Here is a 14,883-nt window from a genome sequence, read left to right as displayed (position 1 = left end):
CAACTGGCAAAATATGGGATGGCCAGCAGCTGGCTGGAGGGGCCTGGCCTGATAGAGGTGAGGGAGATATGCTGGAGACAGACTGAGGTTCAGAGTTGAGCAAGTAAGGTTGCTGTGGGTCTTCCTGTGGAGCACTTCTGAGGAAGATAGCTGGATGAGAGTCAGCCTGATGGGAAAGGACAACCTCACTTAATTGTGTTTGTGTGGTGAGGTTCTCCTGAAGGCAGAACAGAGGGAGGGCCAAAACTGATCACCAGAGGAAGCCCTACTCACATCAGGATGCTGCATGTGAGATTCCAGTGACAGGGGTTCCAAAGAGCCCACACAGGTACTGCACAGGCAGAAAGAACAAAAGAAGTGATGTATATTTATTTTAAAGATTTTTTAAAATTTTTTATTGTTATGTTAATCAACATACATTACATCATTAGTTTTTGATGTAGTGTTCCATCATTCATTGTTTGTGTATAACACCCAGTGCTCTATGCAGAGCGTGCTCTCTTTAATACCCATGACCAGGCTAACCCATCCTGCCACCCCCCTCCACTCTAGAACCCTGTTTGTTTTTCAGTCCATCGTCTCTCATGGTTCGTTTCCCCCTCTGATTTCCCCCCTTCATTCTTCCCCTCCTGCTATCTTTTTTTTTTTAAAAACATATGTTCTATTATTTGTTTCAGAGGTACAGATCTGTGATTCAACGGTCTTGCACAATTATTTGAGAGAGCTCAAGCAGGGGGGAGGGACAGAGGGAGAGGGAGAAGCAGACTCCCTGCTAAACAGGGAGCCCGATGCGGGGCTCCAACCTAGGACCCTGAGATCATGACCTGAGCTAAAGGCAGACGCTTAACTGATTGAGCCACCCAGGCACCCCAGAGGTGATATTTAAATACCTGGTACAAATATGGTTCCAGGTTGCTGGACTATTATAGCATCCTCCACATAAGTTTGTGCATTCTTAAAATTTTTTATTCTTGGTGAAGCTTGAGAGAAAGGAGAGGAAAAAAGAGAAAACTTGGAACTCACCCCCTTTCCACTTGGTAGTTTGTATCAGACATCAATGAGGGAAGAAGGAAAGAAGCTTTGAAAGGAAAGAGGAAGTCAATTTTTGCTTTAGACCAACGGGGAATTTATGAATTAGAAAATGAGGCTTTTAGTATCTGAGTGACTGAAAATCTATGAAATCTAGACGGTATTCAGGAGCCAGGAGTATGAAAGAATCTATTTTAATAATTGTATTCTTACAAGTTTATTTTGTTCAGTAAATTGACTGCCAGCACTTCACTATACATACAAATATTTTTTAAAGATTTATTTATTTATTTTGAGAGAGTGAGAATGAGAGAGAGAGAGAGAGAGAGCACATGAGAGGAGGGAGGACCAGAGGGAGAAGCAGGTTCCTCGCTGAGCAGGGATCCTGATGCGGGACTCGATCCCGGGACCCCAGGATCATGACCTGAGCCGAAGGCAGTCGCTTAACCAACTGAGCCACCCAGGCACCCCACATACAAATATTTTTAAACCTAGATCCAATTATATTCATAAGTGACAAGTTTGGTCCTTCTGCACATATTTAGTCTCTTGGTGATGTTATCTGAGAAGTACATTATATTAATATTTTTAAATTGTTTATTTTCCTGTTAAGAATAATGTTTAAGCTTTGTTATTTTTTAACCCTAGGAATTTTTAGACTACATCCTTCTATATCTCAACTGAAATCCTTTTAAAATCACAATCGCTTTTTTCTTCCATTCTTAATATAATTTATCACTCAGTCGGTTGAAGTATCTGTTTGAATAATTTTTTAAAGAAAGTATATTGGCCTCTTTTTTTTTTGACACATTTATTCTGTGTCATGATCAGACTATTACATTTAGCAATCGATAGCATGGGTGCAAAAAAAAAAATTCTATGTTAAAACCTTTTGTGGGAATGCTTTATGCTTTCCGTGGAACAGAAACTAAAATAACCTCTTATATAATTAGTCACAAATACAGTCCTTGAGTGTTTTGCCCATATATGAGTACTGTCTAAAATGTGTCTTCTTTGTACCAGCGAGGCCCTCCACCACTGTGCTTGGCTGAGTTCACAGTCTGTTGTAACCTGTAGCTTCCTTGTCACTTCTATGACTCTCCTTTCCTGGTAAGCCTTGTTTCCTGGCAGTGATTAAGACCTTCTTCCACCACCATAGCTACTGTTGCTGCTGGAACCGCAAAAGCCACCTTGGTTTTGTGGTTTGGCAAAGTACTGTCCTCCACCACCAGAGGGGCCAGGGTTTCTGCCTCCAAAATTTCCTCCTTTCTTGGACCCAAAATTTGAGGATTGATCATTACAGCCAAAATCATTACAGCTTCCACCATCTCCCAATTTGCTTGTACTACCACCACCATAACCGCCCGCGCCTCCTCCGCTGTTATAACTGTCTTGGCTGCCACTCCCTCCATAGATACTGCCCTGTTTCCATAACTCTGTCCACCACTTTCATAGCCTCTTCTTCCTCCAGAGTAATCAGGGCTGCCGCTTCCATAACCACCATCATTACCAAATCCATTATAGCCAACCCCACTGCCACCATATCTACCACCACCTCAACTACCACCACAGCCACCTCACCCACTGAAGTTTCCTCCACGACCAAAGTTGTCATTCCCACCAAAACCACCTCCATGACCACCACCAAAGATTCCAGAACAACTCTGATTTCTTTGGGTGGATGAAATGCTACCCATCTCTGGCTGAGACAGGGCTTTCTTTACTTCACAGTTGTGGCCATTCACAGTATGGTATTTTTGAATGACAATCTTGTCTACAAAGTCATAGTCGTCAAATGTTACAAAAGCAAAGCTTCTCTTTTTGCCATGGCCTCAGTCAGTCATGATTTCAATTACTTCAATTTTCCCATTCTATTCAAAATAATCTCTTAGATGTTCTTCAGTGTCTTCTTTAATGCCATGAATAAAAATCTTTTTCACAGTTAAGTGGGCACCAAGTCTTTGAGAATCTTCTCTTGTGACAAGCCTTTTTGTTCTATAACTCTTCCATCCATTTTGTGTGGCTTTATATTCATGGCTGCATCTACCTCCTCCACAGTGACATATGTGACAAACCCATAACCTCTGGAGTGCTTGGTGTTTGGATCTCTCATTACCACACAGTCCATAAATATTTCCCATTGCTCAAAATGGCTCCTCAGGCTCTCATCCGTTGTTTCAAAGCTCAAACCTCTGATGAAGAGCTTCCATAACTGTTCAGGCTCTTTGTGAGACTGATTTAGACATGATGTTGGTGGGAGGGGAGACTTTGATGATGCTTACTCGGTCAGAAAGTATATTGACTTCATAATGTCTGAGAATGGTGTTGTATTACCTTTGTAGAGGAATGACAATTTGGTTGGATAAATATTTTCTAAACATGGAATCTTTTTACTTTAAAATTTTTTTTCCTGCTCAGTATTGCACAGATGTCTGCTGAAAATCTGATTTGGGTTCTAAAGGTATTTGTGGAGTTTTGTTTTGTTTTTCCTTCATCCTTTTTATTACCAGAATTTGTCTAAAAGGAATCTTATTTAAAATTGCTTTAAAAAGAAGTTTAGAACTTTTCCCCACTCAAAAATGTTTTCTACTTAAATTTATTTGATCACTGCTTCTAATCCACCTATCCTGTTTCTCATTCTGAGTGATGTAGTCTGTGAAAGTTTAGAGTCTTTATATCTTATACGAGCTGGTCTCGAAGACAAACAAACCCTGTTTTGAATCTGTAGTGATATTATGAGTATCTTCCCCATTACTTCTCCAGCCTTTATACCTTCCTATAAGAAATTCATTCTGCACGCATACTAACATAGATTTGCTAAAGCTTCGAAAGTCTGACGTTTTCAGCGCTGATACTGGTTTTTCCCTTTTTGTTTTTTCCTTTTGGCCATGTGGAATCTGGGAGAGAGTTATATCCATCTGTAATCTAATAACAAGCTTATCCAGACATCCAAAAGCACTTATTTGAAGCACTGTTATATGTAACACCCTTATAGAAATGTCTATATACATGTTACTAATGCCTAAGATAAATTTATATAAGTAGAATTATTGGTGCAAAATTATGAACATTGAAACCTTTTTTTTTTAATTCCAGTATTAGTTAACATATGGTGTTATATTAGTTTCAGGTGTACAATAGTGATTCAACAATTCTTTGCATTACTCAGTGCTCATCTTTCTTTTTTTTCAAGATTTTATTTATTTATGTATATATGTATGTATGTATGTATGTATGTATGTATGTGAAGGAGAAGTGGGGAGGGGAAGAGGGAGAGAATCCCAAGCCAACTCCACGTTGAGCATAGAACCCAATCCGGGCTTGATCCCACAACCCTGAGATCATGACCAGAGCCAAAATCCAGAGTCAGATGCTTAACTAACTGAGGTACCCAGGCCCCCCCACTCAGGGTCATCTTGACAAGTGTTCACTTAATCCCCTTCACTTATTTCACCTATCCACCCACCCACATCCCTCTCTGGGAACATCGAAATCTTTTGATGGGCATTATCAAAATACATTCCAGAAATGTAATGTCAAATTAAAAGTCTTCTATCAATAGATAATATGTTTTTGTGTGTGTGTTTTGATGGGTTAAAAATTGTATCTCAATATTTAAGCCAATTTAAATTTTCTTCCAGTGAGGTTGAACATGATTTAATAAAATAACTTGATGCTGTGTAAATTGTCTTTTCAGGTCTTTGATCTTTTTAAAAGTAGATTCCAATAAGTCACTTATAAAGTGCGATCAGTTCTTTGGATAGTAAGTATAATAATGTCCTATTATATTATTTACAGTAGGTTCACCACTATAACAAATAGACCCTTAAAAGAATAATCTTTTATTGATATGCAAGTTTATACTTTACATAGTTGCAATTATTCTACATATGAATTTTAACAGTGGTCAACACAAAAATCTTTAAATGTTCCATCTTTGTCAAGAATTCACTTTTTGGAAAGGGCAAATATTTTGTTGTTTAGTTTTTCTTCGAGCACGATAATTTTAAGTCATTTTTAAAAAAACATAAGGTGGGGCACCTGAGTGGCTCAGTTAGTTAAGTGCCTCTCTTCACCTCAGGTCATGATCCCAGGGTCCTGAGATCCAGCCCCACATCCGGCTCCCTGTTTGGCGGGGAGTCTGCTTCTCCCTCTCCCTTTGCCCGTCCCCTCTGCTCATTCTCACCCTTGCTCTCTCTCTCTCTCTCTCTCATTCTCTCTCTCAAATAAATAAATAAAATCTTTAAATAAATAACATAAGAAATTTCATGTGAATTGTAGGATTAAGGATTTGGCTCAAAAATCACATTTTCCATTAGTCTAAAAAATCAGAACCGAAATTTATCCAATCCATAAGAGAAAAACTGAACAAATAAAATGAATCTCCAAAATCAAGAACCAACTGTATTAAAACTTAAAAAGTTCTTTTATACTACATGTCCTTTATTTTAGTTTTTTTTTGTTTTTTGTGGGTTTTTTTTGTATTTTTCTCTGTAAAGCTCCATGAAAACAGGGTCTACTTCTGTTTTCATCACCAACTTATCCTAAGTCTTGGCAGAATACCTGCCCTATTATAATATTAGTTAAATATAACAAGAAATCTTAAAGAAGTATATGTGTGTAGGTTGTGTGTGTGTGTGTGTGTGTGTGTGTGTATGCATTAATAGTGCATTCAATAAGTTCACAGGCGGTATGTTTTTTGAGTCCTTGTATGTCTGAATACCTAATTATCTATTAACATGAGGGGAAAAAACTTGGTTTTCTATAGAATTCTTGAGTTTTAAACTTGTTTGTTCAATACCTTTAACTGTTACTCCACTGCCTTTTAGAGTTATTATATATGGTATAAATTCAAAGCTATTATCTTTTTGTTCAAAGTTTATAGGCTTTGATCCTCCTCTCTTTTTGAAATTCAAAACTTTTACCAAGACATGTCTTGATAAGTATCTTATTTGGCTGATTCTGGGGGGAGTACAGTGGTCCCCTTTTATCTATATACCTAGTTCATATTTTAATTAAAACAATATTTCTTATTTTTAATACTTTTTCTGTTCTTATTTATTCTTCACCCACATTTAGAATTCCTAATTTCCTTTCCATCTTCTTTCATGTTCACTACTCTGTCTCCCTCATTTCCATTTCTTAGATTTTAAAATAATTATTATAAAAGAAAAAAAATGAAGGAGAAGAAGTAGCAGCAAGTCTTTGCCACTGGAAAATAAAATAAAAACTCTTTAAAAAATCACCTCTTACACCAAGGCGAAATAAAAAACATAAATTGCAAAACTTCTGAACAATAATTATTATTTATCAGTATCTATGGGAAGCTGCTGAAATAGTACTGAGAATAAACTTCATAACAGTGAAATGCCTATATCAATAAAGATGAAAAAAGAATTGAAATTTTTTCAACAATTCAAAAGGTAGACTAACCAAATAATTGAAAAAAGTAAAATGAAGGATTTAATAAAAGTAAGTGCCTAAATGAATAAAAATGGAAATGGAAAAACAATAGCAAACAAACATATATATATATATATATATTTAAATGGGTAAAATAGATACAACTAACACTATTTTTTAAAAAATTAAAGATAAAACAGTTAGTGTGACTTCAAACCACAATCTTGCACAAGAACCAACTTGTGGTTTACAAATTCTGAAGGGAGATTCCTCCCCTTGACCTAGTTTCAGGTTGGAGATAGACCTGTTTCCTTGTTGACTCCTTCTGCATGGTGAGGTTTATTTGAAAAAGAAAAAGAAGGAAAAAGAAAAATACTGCTGCATCATGAAATTTGGTGATACTTATGTCAGCTGACTTTGTATAGTTATTTGTAAATAATTTTGGTGAAAACAAAGATGAAATGTGTAATTTTCTTAAAAACTATAATTTTCAGGGTGCCTGGGTGGCTCAGTCAGTTAAGCCTCTGACTTGATCTCAGCTCAGGTCTTGACATTAAGGTCATGAGTTCAATCTCCGTGTTGGGCTCTGTGCTGGGCTTGGAGCCTACTTAAAAACAAAAACTTGTAATTATGAAAATGACACCAGAAGAGAGAGAGAGAGAGAGAGAGAGAAAAGGAAACACCACACTATTATAGGAAAAATGGAGAATGTTACCAAAGAGTTCCTCTGCAAAACGACCAAAATCAAAACAACACTAGGAAACAACAACAAAATAAGACTGGCATATATAGATTCACATTGTACATCTGCCAGAACTTGAAAATATCTAGCTAAATGTTACTTACATGTTGCAGAGAATAGGAAAAGGAATGTCACTGAAATGTGATATTGACTGCACAAATAAAAAAATTTCATTTATGCATATTCATGGGAAAAATCTTCAAGTAAGAAATACCATTCAATGGTACATTAAAAAAATAATGTCATGAAAAAATGTGGTCCATTTAAATAAGGCATAATTTGTTCCAAGGTAAAGACCCATTAATATAATTAATTATATTATTAGTATGTTATTAGTTCTAACAAAATCATGTGGGTTTTTTTTTTTTCTCTGCATATGGCCAAAAAAGTCATGGGACAAAATTCAACCTTCATTCTGGATTACAATTTTAGTTCAATTAAATAGGAATTGGTGGATATATTTTTAGCATAGTGTACTCTTTTGTTTTTTGGCTTTGGTTTTAAATAATTATTTTCTTCCCAGAGCAAGATTTGTTTGTGGGATGAGTATGCCTTCCTGTTCCACTGATTTTAGACTTGACTCTACAACTTGCTTTGACCAATAAAACAAGGTAGAAGTACTAGTTTTCAGTTCTAAGCAGATACTCCAAAAAAGACATGTTTACACTCTCTTTTCTTGAACTCCTGACCTTCATATGAAAACAGTATGTTCCAAATAGTGGAACATTTATTTCTTTGATTCCTGTTTCTTTAACCTGGATCTTAGCATGAGAAGATACATACAGTAAACTTGAACCTACAGCCCAGAGCTAAGCCAACCTGAGATCAGAGGAGGCCATCAAAGTTACAGTCAACCCATCAATCTGAGGAGAAATAAGTGCTTACTATAAACCTCATTTAATTTTAGGATTGTTAGTAGAAAATGTTGGCTAATATATTGAAAAAGTAATACATTGAGCACATGTTAAAGGCATTTCTTCAAAGTCTGAAAAGAGTATGCCACTATTATTTTTATTTAACATGGTACTAAGCTGTTAGCCAATGACTTTAGATAAAAGAATGCAGTTAGAGGAGAGGGAATAAAAATTGAAAAGAGTCTTACAGATAGTGTGATTATATTCCTGGAAACCTGAAGAGAATTAGTGGAAAAACTACAAACAATAAGAGAATATGATAATCATGAGAAATAAACAGAAATGAATATAATGAGTAACCAATTAGAAGATATACCAGAGAAAATACTATTTTTCCACAGTAACAATAAAAAAAAAGGAAAGAAAATACCTAGGTACAAACTTTTTAGAATTGTGTAAAAATTATATGAGGAAAAGTTTAAAACCCCAAAAAGATGCAAAATATTTTCAAACAAATAAAAAACAAAAACATATATTGTTCTTGGATATGAAAACTCAACATCATAAAAATGGCATTTCTTCCTAAGTTGTAAATTTGCATGATTTCTATAAAAATATCAATAGTTTTATTTTTCTATATTATAAAATCCATATAGAAAAGTAAACAAGTAGGAATTTCTAAGAAACTCCACACAAAAAAAATATTGAGGGGTATAGCCCTATCAGATATTAAAACATTTCCAAATATGTGAGGAAATAAGGACTTTTTACTAAATTTGTTGTGAATAGTCACTTAAGAAGAGAGAAAATTAGATTTGTATCTCACACCATACCACACAATAAATTCCAAAAGGATCAGAGATAAAAATGTGGAAATATAAACCACCACGCACTTAAAGAAGGCATTGGTAAATTGTTTATAACCAGAGAAAATTTTAATTATGACTCAAAACTTTACTAGGTTTGAGCACATTAAAACTTGAATTCCAGGAAATAGTAAAAAGAAAATACAAATGATATATACACATTGAGAAATATTTGAGACCTGTAATATACACAAAGGACAAATGGTTCTAATATATGAACAGACTGTTCAGAGAGGAAGAAATAAAAATGGCCCTAAACATGTGAAGAGATGGTAAAGCTCATACATAATAATAAACATAAATATTAAAATTATATTTTTCAGTTCTTTGGCCAAAATCCACAAATTTGACAACAAACTCTGTTATATGAAAACAGTAATACATTGTTATTGGGAATGCAAAGTGATTCAACACTTTTGGTGAAGAATGTGGCAAGACCTAGAAAAATTGCTAGGCATTTACCAATATACTCAGTAGTTCCCTTCTAGGAGTCCTAATATAGATCAGCAAAAATATGAAATTACTTATGCACAAAGTTATTCTTTGTGGTATTATTTGTAGTGGTCAATTGTTGGAAATGACCCAAACATCCATCACTTTGGTGCTGATTGGATAAATTATAGTCTGTGTACACAGTCAATACAATGCAGCTGCAAAATGGAATGAGGAATATTCCTATAAATTGAAATGTAGCAATCTCCAGGATATAAAGTGAAATGAAAAAAGCAAAATGTCGGGGGGCGGAGCAAGATGGCGGAGGAGTAGGAGACCTGGATTTCGTCTGGTCTCAGGAATTCAGATGAACAGGGATCAAACCATTCTGAACACCTACAAACTCAATAGGAGATCGAAGAAGAGAGTAGCAACAACTCTCTGAACAGAGAAGCAACCACTTACTGGAAGGTAGGACGTGCGGAGAAGTGAATCCAAGGCGATATTCGGGAGGATAGACGGCGGGGGAGGGGGCCTCCGCGGCCGCTTCTGGCAAGTGATAGAGCCGCGGAGCACAAAATCAGAACTTTTAGAAGTCAGCTCCACTGAGGGACGTTGCTCCAGAGGCTAAGCGGGGGGTGGAACCCTCGTGGGACACTGTGGTCTCAGGACCCTCGGGGTCACAGAAAGACCGGGGGTGCCTGAGTGCGGCAGAGCTCCCAGGTATCGGAGCGAGGGAAGCCACTGCAGAGACGGAGCCGAGGCGTGGGCTCCCAGCTCGGGGTGGCCATAAAATGTGATCCACGGTCCAGTCGGGCCACTGCTCTTCCAGTACGGACCCAACAAGCAGCAGAGCCGGGAAGACTCCCTTTTCTCCCCCGGGAGGAGCAGCGTGGAAGTGCACCGCAGGAATCTGCTGGGTTTGGAGACTCCACATGGTGTCAGGTGCCAGAGATAGAAACGCTCGGTCACAGGCCAGGTGAGCACGGGGTGCGGCCGGAGACTGGGGAGTCGGGAGTGACTGCTTTTCTCTGGGGGCACACTGAGGAGCAGGGCCCCAAGTTCTCAGCTCCTCCGGGCGGAGATTGGGAGGCCATTTTCACCCTGGTCCTCCAAAGCTGTACCTAGAGCTTGCAGGGAACAAAAGCTCCTGAGAGCAAACCCGAGCAGCTTGCTTAGCCCGGACTCACAAGGGCGGGGCAATTCTGCCTCCGGCAAAAACATTTGGGAACCACAACAACAGGCCCCTCCCCCAGAAGATCAGCATGAACAGCCAGCAAGCCAAGACCAAGTTTACCGATCAAGGAGAACGGGAGAACTCCAGCGCTAGAGGAATACTGCACATAGAATTCATGGCTTTTTTTTTACCATAATTCATTAGTTTTTCAAAGTTAATTTTTTTAACTGTTTTTTTTTTTTTATTTTTCTTTTTCCCCTTTTCAACCAACATCTTATCAATCCCTTTTTTAAAAAAAAATTTATTTTTCATTTTTAAGTCATATTTTTATCCCTTCATAGTAGTTACCCTTATTTTGGGCATATATTTATAAGTTGTTCTCTCTTTAAAATTTTGAGATACAGTTTCTTCTAACAGATAAAAATATACCCTAAATCACTAGTGTATGGCTTTGTTCTAGTCTCCTGCCTGACCACATTCTCTCACTTTTTTTCTTTTTTCTTTTTTTTAAATCTTCTTTCTTTTTAAAAACAACTTCTTACCAATTCCTTGTATAAAATCTTTTATAATTTTCATCTTTACAGTCATCTTCCATCCCTTCATTGTACCAACCCTTATTTTGTACATATATAAGTCTTTCTTCCTTTAAAATTTTAGCAGGCACTTTCTTCTAACAGACCAAAATACACCCAAAATCTAGTGTGTGGCACTGATCTATGCACTAGCCTGATCATTTTTGATCATATTCTGGGTTTTTTTGTTGTTTTGTTCTGTTTTTGTTTATTTTTATCTTTTTCTTTTTCCTTTTTTTTCTCTTTCTTCTTTCTTTCCCTTTCTTGTCCCCTGGTTTCAGGTCTTTTCTGATTTGTATAGAGTATATTTGCTGGAGACGTTGTTAACCTGTTAGCATTCTGTTCTCCCATTCATCTATTCTCCTCTGGACAAAATGACAAAACGAAAAAAATCACCTCAGCAAAAAGAACAAGAGGTAGTATCGTCTGCCAGGGACCTACTCAATACTGACCTTAGTACAATGACAGACCTAGAGTTCAGAATCATGACTTTAAAGATACTAGCTGGGCTTTAAAAAAGTGTGGAAGTTATTAGAGAAACCCTTTTTGGAGAAATAAAAGAACTAAAATCTAACCAAGTCAAAATCAAAAAGGCTGTTAATGAGGTGCAATCAAAAATGGGGGCACTAACTGCTAGGATAAATGAGGCAGAAGAGAGAATCAGCGATATAGAAGACCAAATGATGGAAAATAAAGAGGCTGAGAAAAAGAGAGAGAAACAACTACAGGATCACGAGGGCAGAATTTGATACATAAGTGATACGATAAGACGAAACAACATTAAAATAATTGGGATCCCAGAAGAAAAAGAAAGAGAGAGAGGGGCAGAAGGTATATTGGAGCAAATAATAGAGAACTTTCCTAATGTGGGGAAGGAAACAGGCATCAAAATCCAGGAGGCACAGAGAAACCCTCTCAAAATCAATAAAAATAGGTCAACACCCTGACATCTAATAGTAAAACTTACCAGTCTCAGAGACAAAGAGAAAATCCTGAAAGTGGCTCCGGAGAAGAGATGTGTAACCTACAATGGTAGAAACATTAGATTGGCAACAGACCTATCCACAGGGACCTGGCAGACCAGAAAGGACTGGCATGATATATTCAGAGCACTAAACGAGAAAAATATGCAGCCAAGAATACTATATCCAGCTAGGCTGTCTTTGAAAATAGAAGGAGAGATCAAAAGCTTCCAGGACAAACAAAAACTAAAGGAATTTGCAAACACGAAACCAGCCCTCCAAGAAATATTGAAAGGGGTCCTCTAAGCAAAAAGAGAGCCTGAATGCAGCATAGATCAGAAAGGAACACAGACAATATACGGTAACAGTCACCTTACAGGCAATACAATGGCACTAAATTCATACCTTTCAATAGTTACCCTGAATGTAAATGGGCTAAATACCCCAATCAAAAGACACAGGCTATCAGATTGGATTAAAAAACAAGACCCATCAATATGCTGTCTGCAAGAGACTCATTTTAGACCCAAAGACACCCCCAGATTGAAAGTGAGGGAGTGGAAAACCATTTACCATGCTAATGGACACCAAAAGAAAGCTGGGGTGACAATCCTTATATCAGACAAATTAGATTTTAAAACAAAGACTGTAATAAGAGATGAAGAAGGACACTATATCCTACTTAAAGGGTGTATCCAACAAGAAGATCTAACAATTGTAAATATCTATGCCCCTAACATGGGAGCAGCCAATTATATAAGGCAATTAATAACAAAAGAAAAGAAACACATTGACAACAATACAATAATAGTGGGGGACTTTAACAGCCCCCTCACTGAAATGGACAGATCATCTAAGCAAGTTCAACAAGGAAATAAAGACTTTAAATGAAACACTGGACCAAATGGACTTTACAGACATATTCAGAACATTCCATCCTAAAGTAACAGAATACACATTCTTCTCTAGTGCCCATGGAACATTCTCCAGAATTGATCACATCCTAGGTCACAAATCAAGTCTCAACCATTACCAAAAGATTGGGATTATTCTGTGCATATTTTCGGACCACATTGCTTTGAAACTAGACTCAATCACAAGAGGAAAGTCGGAAAGAACTCAAATACATGGAGGCTAAAGAGCATCCTACTAAAGAATGAATGGGTCAACCAGGAAATTAAAGAATTTAAAAAATTCATGGAAACCAATGAAAAAACACAACTGTTCAAAATCTTTGGGATACAGCAAAGGCAGTCCTGAGAGGAAAGTATATAGCAATATGAGCCTTTCTCAAGAAACAAGAAAGGTCTCAAATACACAACCTAACCCTACACCTAGCTCCTAAAGGAGCTAGAGAAAAAACAGCAAATAAAGCCTAAACCCAGCAGGAGAAGAGAAATAATAAAGATCAGAGCAGAAATCAATGAAATAGAAACCAAAAGAACAGTAGAACAGATCAAGGAAACTAGGAGCTGGTTGTCTGAAAGAATTAACAAGATTGATAAACCCCTGGCCAGACTTATCAAAAAGAAAAGAGAAATGACCCAAATCAACAAAATTATGAATGACAGAGGAGAGATCACAGCTAACACCAAAGAAATACAAACAATTATAAGAACATATTATGAGCAACTCTATGCCAGCAAATTAGATAACCTGGAAGAAATGGGTGCATTCCTAGAGATGTATCAACTACCAAAATTGAACCAGGAAGAAATAGAAAACCTGAACAGACTTATAACCACTAAGGAAATTGAAGCAGTCATCAAAAATCTCCCAAAAAACAAAAGCCCAGGGCCAGATGGCTTCCCAGGGGAATTCTATCAAACATTTAAAGAAGAATTCATACCTATTCTCCTGAAACTGTTCCAAAAAAATAGAAATGGAAGGAAAACTTCCAAACTCATTTTATGAGGCCACCATTACCTTGACCCCCAAACCAGACAAAGACCCCATCAAAAAGGAGAATTACAGACCAATATCCTTGATGAACATGGATGCAAAAATTCTCACCAAAATACTGGACAATAGGATCCGACAGTACATTAAAAGGATTATGCACCATGACCAAGTGGGATTTATCCCTGGGCTGCAAGGTTGGTTCAACATCCGCAAATCAATCAACGTGATACAATACATTAACAAAAGAAAGAACAAGAATCATATGATCCTCTCAATAGATGCAGAAAAAGCATTTGACAAAGTACAGCATCCTTTCTTGATCAAAACTCTTCAGAGTATAGGGATAGAGGGTACATACCTCAATATCATAAAAGCCATCTATGAAAAACCTACAGCGAATATCATTCTCAATGGGGAGAAGCTGAGAGCTTTTCCCCTAAGGTCAGGAACGCGGCAGGGATGTCCACTCTCACCACTGCTATTCAACATAGTATTAGAAGTCCTAGCCACAGCAATCAGACAACAAAAAGAAATCAAAGGCATCCAAATCGGCAAAGAGGAAGTCCAACTCTCACTCTTTGCAGATGATATGATACTGTATGTGGAAAACCCAAAAGACTCCACCCCAAAACTGCTAGAACTCATACAGGAATTCAGTAAAGTAGCAGGATATAAAATCAATGCACAGAAATCAGTGGCATTCCTTTACACCAACAACAAGACAGAAGAGAGACAAATCAAGGAGTCGATCCCATTTACAATTGCACCCAAAACCATAAGATACCTAGGAATAAATTTAACCAAAGAGGCAAAGGATCTGTACGAAAACTATAAAATACTCATGAAAGAAATTGAAGAAGACACAAAGAAATGGAAAAACGTTCCATGCTCATGGATTGGAAGAACAAACATTGTGAAGATGTCAATGCTACCTAGAGCAATCT

General features: G+C 37.1%; 1 pseudogene; it reads right to left on the bottom strand.

Moving 5' to 3' along the window:
• Positions 1-2,163: 2,163 nt before the first annotated feature.
• The window catches only part of LOC113922396, a 58,860-nt pseudogene continuing 46,140 nt past the window's right edge, over positions 2,164-14,883 (bottom strand).

The sequence above is a fragment of the Zalophus californianus genome, chromosome 9 (assembly GCF_009762305.2).
Source record: "Zalophus californianus isolate mZalCal1 chromosome 9, mZalCal1.pri.v2, whole genome shotgun sequence".
NCBI lineage: Eukaryota > Metazoa > Chordata > Mammalia > Carnivora > Otariidae > Zalophus > Zalophus californianus.
This window is presented reverse-complemented; position numbering and strand designations above follow the sequence as displayed.